General features: G+C 37.6%; 2 pseudogenes; both read right to left on the reverse strand.

The window, feature by feature from the left end:
- Positions 1-940, reverse strand: part of LOC107711134 (uncharacterized) — a 5,975-nt pseudogene extending 5,035 nt beyond the window's left edge.
- A 3,556-nt stretch (positions 941-4,496) lies between these two features.
- The window catches only part of LOC107711135 (B-cell receptor CD22-like), a 15,022-nt pseudogene continuing 10,579 nt past the window's right edge, over positions 4,497-8,939 (reverse strand).

Here is an 8,939-nt window from a genome sequence, read left to right on the forward strand (position 1 = left end):
AGTGTACCAGCTGAATGTCCAGCCTGAAGAGGAGCCTTTAACCTCACAGATCAGAGCCACTGGATCTCCTTCAGTCAACCACTTCTGTGTAGAAACACTTAAAACTGCTCTGGGAACTGAAATTGACAAATGACTCATTAATAACATGTTAAACTTGTGCGTTTATATGAAGAGAAGATGAAACTCACCTGATACTGTCAGTGTAACTGCATCACTGATGTTTGATGTTCGTAATCCTCCTCTCTTTTCTCCATAACAGGAGTATTTACCTGCATCAGACTCAGTAACATACCTGAATGTGTGTTCCTGTAGTTCACTGAAAACACTGACTGAACCGTCTTTATACCAGCCTGTACTGCCAGCTAGTGACTGCTTCACCATCAATGTCACATCTGAGAGTGACTGTCTCTCCTCTGAATACATGTTGATCAGGTTTAATGCTCACTTTGGCTTTTGGTCTTTCTGTACAATGACAACAAAATTTCACAGTAAAAAAAGAGCACATTGTTTTTACTGAATGAAAACAGTTGTTCTATTGTAAAACATGCTACACTCTTAAAAATAAAGGCGCTTCACGATGTCATAGAAGAACCCTTTTGTTTAAATGGTTCCATAAAGAACCTTTAACATCTTCATGAAGAACCTCTCTGTTTCATAAAAAGTTTCTTTGTGGCAAAAGAAGGTTCATCAGATTATAAAAAGGTAAGAAAGAGATGGTTCTTTAAAGAACGTTTGACTGAATGGTTCTTTGTGGAACCAAAAATGGTTCTTCTATGGCATCGCTTAGGCACCTTAGGCACGTAACCGCTGTGCGGTTGGAGAATGACCTTACAGCCGTTGGACCCAACTCACGACAGTATGCACTGACTGACAGGGCTTGCAAGCCACCTACTAGTTTGACCGATGCTAAGGCCAAAAGCAGAGCGGATTTGAGCGACATGACCCGTAAAACGGATCGAAGGGAGAGCCTCGGAGGGCCTTTAGGACTATAGACATATAGTCCTATATAGGCACAGTCCTAGGGCGAGGAGGGTTCAATCTCCGAGCACCTCTGAGGAATTTAACGACTGAGTCGTTTCTGCTGCCACATAGACTTTGTTATATCATAACTGTCCACAATGTTGAACCACACCAGACAAACAGTGAAGAGAGTGAATCATTCTTCATTGACAGAGTAACTGCAGATTCCATTGATTCTATGACCAACCCAACACAAAAATGTGAACTGCACAGCACTGTACACATATATGGCAAGCTGGTGGAACTAAAAGTGGACACCGGAGCCAAGTGTAGTTCAATTCCCAGGGAACACACATACTGGTAAAAAATGTATAGCCTGAATGCACTGTAAGTCGCTTTGGATAAAAGCGTCTGCTAAATGCATAAATTATTATTAATTATTATTATTAAGTATAATGTAATGGATCTAGACACTTTCCAGCACCTGCGAAAAGGGGAAGAACTTAATGTGTCAAACACAACAAGGTTAATAGCATATGGTGGCAACGAGCTACACACACTTGGCACAGTCACATTGCAGTCTAGCCAGCCAGACTTACGACCTGCTGTTTTATGTCATCAAAAGCTCAATCTGCACAGCCACTACTGGGTCTACCTGACTGTCTACGCATGGGACTTCTAACACTTAACAAGGAAGTCCACCAGCTGAACACATCCAGTCAGGATGAATTTACGGACAGAATTCTCACCAAATATGCTGACCTTTTCAAGGATGAGGTAGGTAGACTACCTGTAACATATTCCATGAAAATTGACCCCACCATACCTCCTGTCGTCCGACCAGCAAGACGCATTCCAGTTGCTATGCAAGACAAGGTTAAAAAGGAGCTTCGGCGAATGACAGATCTTGGTATCATTACACCCATTTCTGAACCAATTGAGTGGGTGTCTTCCATGGTTGCTGCTCATAAAAAGACTGTACCTGCTAACTTTGTGCAAACTGTTGTGTTTAAATGTTGTGCTCCTGTGGCTCAGTGGTAGAGCATTGCGTTAGCAGTGCAAAAGGTCGTGGATTCAATTCCCAGGGAACATACATACTGATAAAAAATATATAGCCTGAATGCACTGCAAATTGCTTAAGTGTCTGCTAAATGTTAAATTAATTAAATAAAATGCTAAAGTGCAATGTGATGTAGAACTAAAACTACAACATTTAATAAATATAAGCTCAAAAATGGTTCACAGCCTTTTGTTTTTGTGTATTTGTAATATATAAAACTGCTTTCCAGTTGTTGATTAGTGCACTATACATGCTATGCATGCTTATTTTAGACTACAAAAATTATTTTAATCATATATTTGTACAAATTATAATAAAGTAATATTGCAATGCAACAATACTATTCAGAACAAACCGTTTACAAACATATTACTGAAGACACCATTTAAGAAAGTAAATACATTTGAAGTGTTGAAGTATTTGAAATATTGATGAAAGGTTTTGACCCACTTCAAATGTTGACTACTGTAAAAAAATAAAAAATAAAAAATAAATAAATGGCTGTGGGTGGTATTGCATGCTTGCAGCTTAATGTACAAATATATAAATTAAAATGTATACTCTTAAAATGCAAGCAAGGATCTATAAGAAACAAGACTTTTGTTTCTATCACGCACAACTGACCATATGCACCGAGCGTTCTTTTGAACTTCCACATAAAGATAAACCAGCTCGTAAACTTCCGGTGAAGGTCATTTGATGTTGAGGTATAAATAGGTAGAGACTCTTGAGACCCTCACAGAAACCTCTCCTGCCTCGTTCTCGTCAGAAAGTGAGAAACAAAATAATTAACATACAGTTTCACGCTATTTTAATCCCAGGAGAGTACCAAGACACATAATTGTACATTTAAATGCTGACAACTAAACACTATCATAACTGTTTAAGCTGACATTAGCTAGCTAGCGATGCTATCTCTTAATCTATCTGCTTGATCTTCAATAACTTACCCTCATAGTCATGAACACATTTTTTTAACCACTTATAATATTTTAAAGCCTTCAGCATTTCGCAACTCTACTGTGCAGTAAAATTCACTTTAAAGATTCACTTTTCATTCATGAAGATGACATGAAAAAAATTTGCCACAAAGTGTCTCCTGGTGGAAAACGAAGACTTTCAAGATGAAAATGACATGAAATTTACATTACAACCAGTAGATGGTAGCAGAGGATCACTCATTAGCTCAGTTGCCATTTCAACTACCTCATGTCTTGCTTCTGGATTTATTATAAAATTATAACAAATTTTTGTACTTTTACTGTACTGAAGAATAAAGTATAGCTACGTCGTGAGGCGTTCCTCGGAATACTGTTACCGGTGGCTTCGACACACATGCCTGCCGACGGCTTGTAAGGATCTGCAGAGGGCACTCCGTAAAGGAGAATCTTCGCCCGTTTGCACGCGTCTCCCAGCAGTCTGGCCTCAACGCATTACGCGTTGCTTTGATCAACGCCAGATCGCTTACAAATAAAACTTTTATTTTAAATGACTTTTTTATTTCTCACTCCTTGGATGTAAGGTGGGAGGAGTTGGATCTGGATCCAACCTCTCCCCCTGGATCTTGTGTTCTGCAGTGAGGACCATCTCGATATTATCACCAATAGTGGGCATTGTCCCAGGGTGATGTTTAACACAATTCATTCTGTTGTGAACCCATGCACCTGTCCTCTAATAGATGCCTCAGTCTCCACTTGTGAGAAAAAGAGAAACTGAAACGTTCACAACAGTACGAAAAAAGGCTTTACACTCAACAATCTTTCTTTCCCAAGTAATGATGTAAAGGTCCATAAAGCTTTTAATTGTATTCTGAAAACATAAATATTCTAAGACAAACAAGCAATCTACAACAGAATTCCATAACTTTCTAATTAATGAATTTTCATGGCTTCCCATGATTTTTTACAAAAAAATTTTTGTGATTGCTGAATAATGAGTTTTAAAAATAATTTTGCAAGTTGAGCATAGCTAGAAAAAAATATATTCATTATATACATTAAGACAACTTTTCCAGACCTGGACATTTTAAAAATCTCCTGGTATTTCCAGGTTGTCTATTACCATGGTACAAATACATTCAAAAATCAAAATCAAATCAAAAAAGGAAAACTTGGTCACTTAATCAACATTCAGGAAAAAAGGCCTTAAGCTGAATATTCTGTCTCTCTTGCAGTCTAATGATGAGCTGCTGCTGGTATCAACCAATAAAAATAAACTCAGTGCAGCACTAAAAGATAATGTACCTTTCCTGTTTTTATCCAGTGTATAATCAGCTCATTGCTTTTAAATATTAGCATGCATAGTTATTGAAGCACATGAAGGATTGCGTCACTAATATTTAGTACTGATAAATCTATTGCCATCAATTGCTCAGTATCACAAAGATGATAAAGCACTGATGATCCTGCTCATTCTCCAGCTCTTCTCAACCTAAACTCATCAGCATCCTGGGATTGAAAGTTTCTCCTCCATGCACTTATTTAACCTGAGCATACGTCACAGCACTAGATCCAGCACCTGAGAATATAGAAATGAATTTAAAATGCTACAACTTTAATTTTTGCACATTTCGTTTTATTCTTAGATTGTCAATGATGCTTGTAGATGCAGTTTTCAGCGGCACTTTGTGAATTGTGACTGATGTTTTTACTTTAACACTCACCTTGATGGGTCACCAGGTTCAGTTTAGAGTAAACAGTGTCAGAACCTTCACTGGTTTTCCCTAAAAGATGCCAACAGTAACATTAATATCACACAGTGCTTACTGTGTGTTCAACAGCGATATGAAATACATCAATATTTTTATAATATCTCTACAGCTTCTACAGAGAGAATAAAATAATTTATTTTAAAACAATTACATGTTTGACCAAATTACCTCAAAATCAACGTATTGTAATTTTGCATGCAATGACCTTTATGGATCAGGTGACTTTCACAGTCAATAGCCACAAACAGGTGTTTAGAAAAATACTGTGGTGGTATTTGTTGGTTTACTGATGTGGAAGAAATTAAAATCAAAGGGGCTTTTTACCCCAGAGGTCTTTAGCTCTGCTACACTACTGTCATGAACATAAAACCATAAGAGCTGAGACTTTACCTTTGTTTTCTTTATTTTTCTTCTGTTTCTCTGTAGATTTGAGTTCAATCTCAGCATAGGTGACGTCAGTAGGTCCGCTTACACTATCTACAGTGAACAACAAAGAAAGGAACAAGACATTTGTTTTTAACAAATTTGCTCTGCAAATATCACAGTGAAATGTAAAACAAAGATGGTTTTGATTATTTAGAAAAGAACCACTGCCTTAATAAACATGATCAACATGACATAATTGTCAGGGGTCCGGGCCCTGTGTTTCTCCCTCTCACCACCAGAGGTCGCCATCTCCCTTCCTCCCGGACTCCATTCCCCATACTCCACTCACCTGTTCACTCATTACACCCTCAGCTGTTCCCCATTGTCACAGACTATATATTCTCCTCTCACTCACCACTCTGCCTGGCTGAATTATTGTAATGGTAGTTGTATTTCTTGTTTGTAGGTTGTGGATGCGAGCGCTTTCTGTTGCCGTATTTGTATCCCGGTCCTGGGGCCCGTTCTTCGTATGTCGCTAACTCACTTAGCTGGATTTGATTGTTGACGATTTGGCGTGATCTTGGATTGTTTGGTTATTCGAAGCTCATCCCGGAGTTGCTGCCATAGCAACAGGTCCGTAAGCTTAAACCTGCTCGGGAGCAGGCTTAGATGCAGTTACACTGACAGTATCAGGTGAGTTTGATCATCTCTTCATATAAACACACAAGTTTAACATGTTATTAATGAGTCATTTCTCTATTTCAGATAAACCCAGAGCAGTTTTAAGTGTTTCTCCACAGAAGTGGTTGACTGAAGGAGATCCAGTGACTCTGATCTGTGAGGTTAAAGGCTCCTCTACAGGCTGGACATTCAGCTGGTACACTGAATATGTTTCAGGCAAGATATAATATGCTTCATGTGGTAACATCTGAATGAACTGGTTTCATAAAATATATTACAGAGTTTTAAAAAAATGTAATCAATCTGAATACATTGATTATACCACCAAAGGTAATTTATAAGACTCATGTAAAATGAGGTAACTGCACATTCTCACTTTATACAGACTACGGTAATCGTTATCAGCTGCTCTCAGACAGCAGCAGAGGAGCTGGAGGACACTACACTGTCAGTTCTGCTGCTCTGAATCACACAGGAGTTTATGTGTGCAGAGCAGAGAGAGGAAAACTAGCCTATAACACAACCTACAGCAACAAACAACCACTATGGGTCACTGGTGAGTTCAAATACCAGTAGGAATCACATTTTCCTTGATCTTTTCATAGGTTGATGTACGATAAAAACATACTGTGGACTGAGGAGGATACTTACAGTATGTTTTTATCGTACATCAACCTATGAAAAGATCAAGGAAAATGTGATTCCTACTGGTATTTGAACTCACCAGTGACCCATAGTGGTTGTTTGTTGCTGTAGGTTGTGTTATAGGCTAGTTTTCCTCTCTCTGCTCTGCACACATAAACTCCTGTGTGATTCAGAGCAGCAGAACTGATAGTGTAGTTTCCTCCAGATCCTCTGCTGCTGTCTGAGAGCAGCTGATAATGATTGCTGTTGCCTGTAAATAGTGAAAATGTTCAGTTATCACCTAAAGGAGATATTTCTATCTGATCTGACCCCAATCAATTACCCTAATTAAGATATTCAGGTTGTATACCAGGTATGGATCATGGCCCATGTGGCCCATGTGTTATAATTAGTTTTCTTGCTATACCACGATTCACTATGGTGAGCCCTCAATATTGATTTAAATTTTGAGGTGTTTGGTCAGATTTCACGGAAAATTTCAGACTTCATTTGTTCTTTTGTGTTTATGTCATGTTTGTACACAGAACAGAAGGTCTGGCTGCAACACTGAATATCTGGGCACTGAAGAGTGGTTGTGTAGCTTGTTGCTACAATAAAGTGTTGTTGTGTAGAATAGTGACCGATAGCCTTGTTCACTGCTCGGAAAACTCAAACTGTGGAGAGTCTGCAATCAAAAAGGGAAAGTAACGAAGTCCATGCCAGAATCAACAGATATGACACTTGACCTGTATGCTGTTTTTACAGTGATTCCCCGTAACTATGGGAATTTCTCAAAACATCAGATTCATCTGCACAGATAGCAGCACCAAAGAACATCTCGTAACATGCAATTTTATGTTTTAACCACAGCTGCGGATAGAGATGCCAAAGCACCCTAGTGCAGCTTTAAATAATCATTTTGACTTGAATAAAACTAGCTAATTTACACCACATGAAGCACACTATATCTTACCTGATAAAACCGTTAGAGTGTACCAGCTGAATGTCCAGCCTGAAGAGGAGCCTTTAACCTCACAGATCAGAGTCACTGGATCTCCTTCAGTCAACCACTTCTGTGTAGAAACACTTAAAACTGCTCTGGGAACTGAAAATGACAAATGACTCATTAATAACAGTGAAAAAAAAACAAAAAACCAGGAACACTAAATCACTTTATCCTAATCATAATATAAGAGCAATTAACATCTATAAATTAAATTATAGAGGAACATTTGAATAGTGTTTATTGATGTACAGTCTCACCTGTGACTGAGATCCAGCTCTTGGGTGACTCTCCTCTCTCTGGGTGTTTGCAGTAGTAGAAACCCTCATGTGACTTTGAGACAGTAGAGATGATCATCTCTGTAGTTTGATTCTGGATGAGTGATCCATCTTTATAGAAATCAGCTCTGAGGCAGAGTCAGAGTATCTCCTTCAGTCACAGGATGAATAGGACTCTCCAGAATCACACCAGCTATAGAAACAGAGAAAACATGAGCTGACAAATAGTAAGAATATAGTATGAATACATAAACAATGTGATGACAACAACAATAATAATAATAATAATAATAATAATAACAATAATGCATTTTATTTAGAGGCACCTTTCAAAACGTAAAGTCTTTATGAGCGAGTCATTTAGTTATGAGTTATGAATCATTTGTTTAACTTTTTTTTATCAATTTGTTGAATATTGTATTTTATAAATAGACTTCAGCAATTTTTACTAGAAACTCTAGTTAATTACATGCTATTTTGTTAAGTTGCCTGTTTTTTTTCAGCATAATGGTGGGAGAATAGTGATATTTATTTTAAAAATAAAATATTGATACAACATATAGTTAATATAAATATGAAAAATAATACTTCTTTCTAAAGAAATTTGTGAACTATATTTGCTCAATAATGTTTTGAGTTTTAGCATTTTGAGTTTGTTCAGTACTCAATACAATATATTTTTTAAATCAATATAGCAAAACAAACTTTTAATCCAATTATTTTTCCGAACTTTTACTCTTATTTATATATATATATATATATACATGCTCAGTGTTATTTTAATTAGGACAAGGACAAGCAAGACTTAGACAAGTAATAAACTGTATTTCTAAATCAGTAAATCTGCAAATATTGTCTCAAATAAAGTCTGATGATGCAGTTATGTATGTAGTTTAAATGCGGCCCGCTTGGCCTCTGAACTTCAGTACCCCTGGTCTAGCGGATTCGTTGTCATTGAGGAATAAGATTGTATGGGTGATTGAATCAAAATCACAATCCAGCTCTTTAAATCTGAAACTTAGAACAAGGGCTTTGAGAAATGAATGAATACAGAAACAGACTCACTGTGTACAGTGATATTAACAGGATGACTGATCTCTCCAGATTCAGACTGACACCAGTACACTCCAGTGTCTGATGTGATGGTGGAGCTGGTTGGACATGTAGATCCTGTTTGTGATCCCCAGCGTGATGAACAATCTTCCAGCCCCCAACTAACTGTGTATCCTCTCACTCTCCATCTATCAGAGTTACTCT

The sequence above is a fragment of the Sinocyclocheilus rhinocerous genome, unplaced genomic scaffold, assembly GCF_001515625.1.
Source record: "Sinocyclocheilus rhinocerous isolate Xijiao unplaced genomic scaffold, SAMN03320098_v1.1 scaffold115, whole genome shotgun sequence".
Lineage (NCBI taxonomy): Eukaryota > Metazoa > Chordata > Actinopteri > Cypriniformes > Cyprinidae > Sinocyclocheilus > Sinocyclocheilus rhinocerous.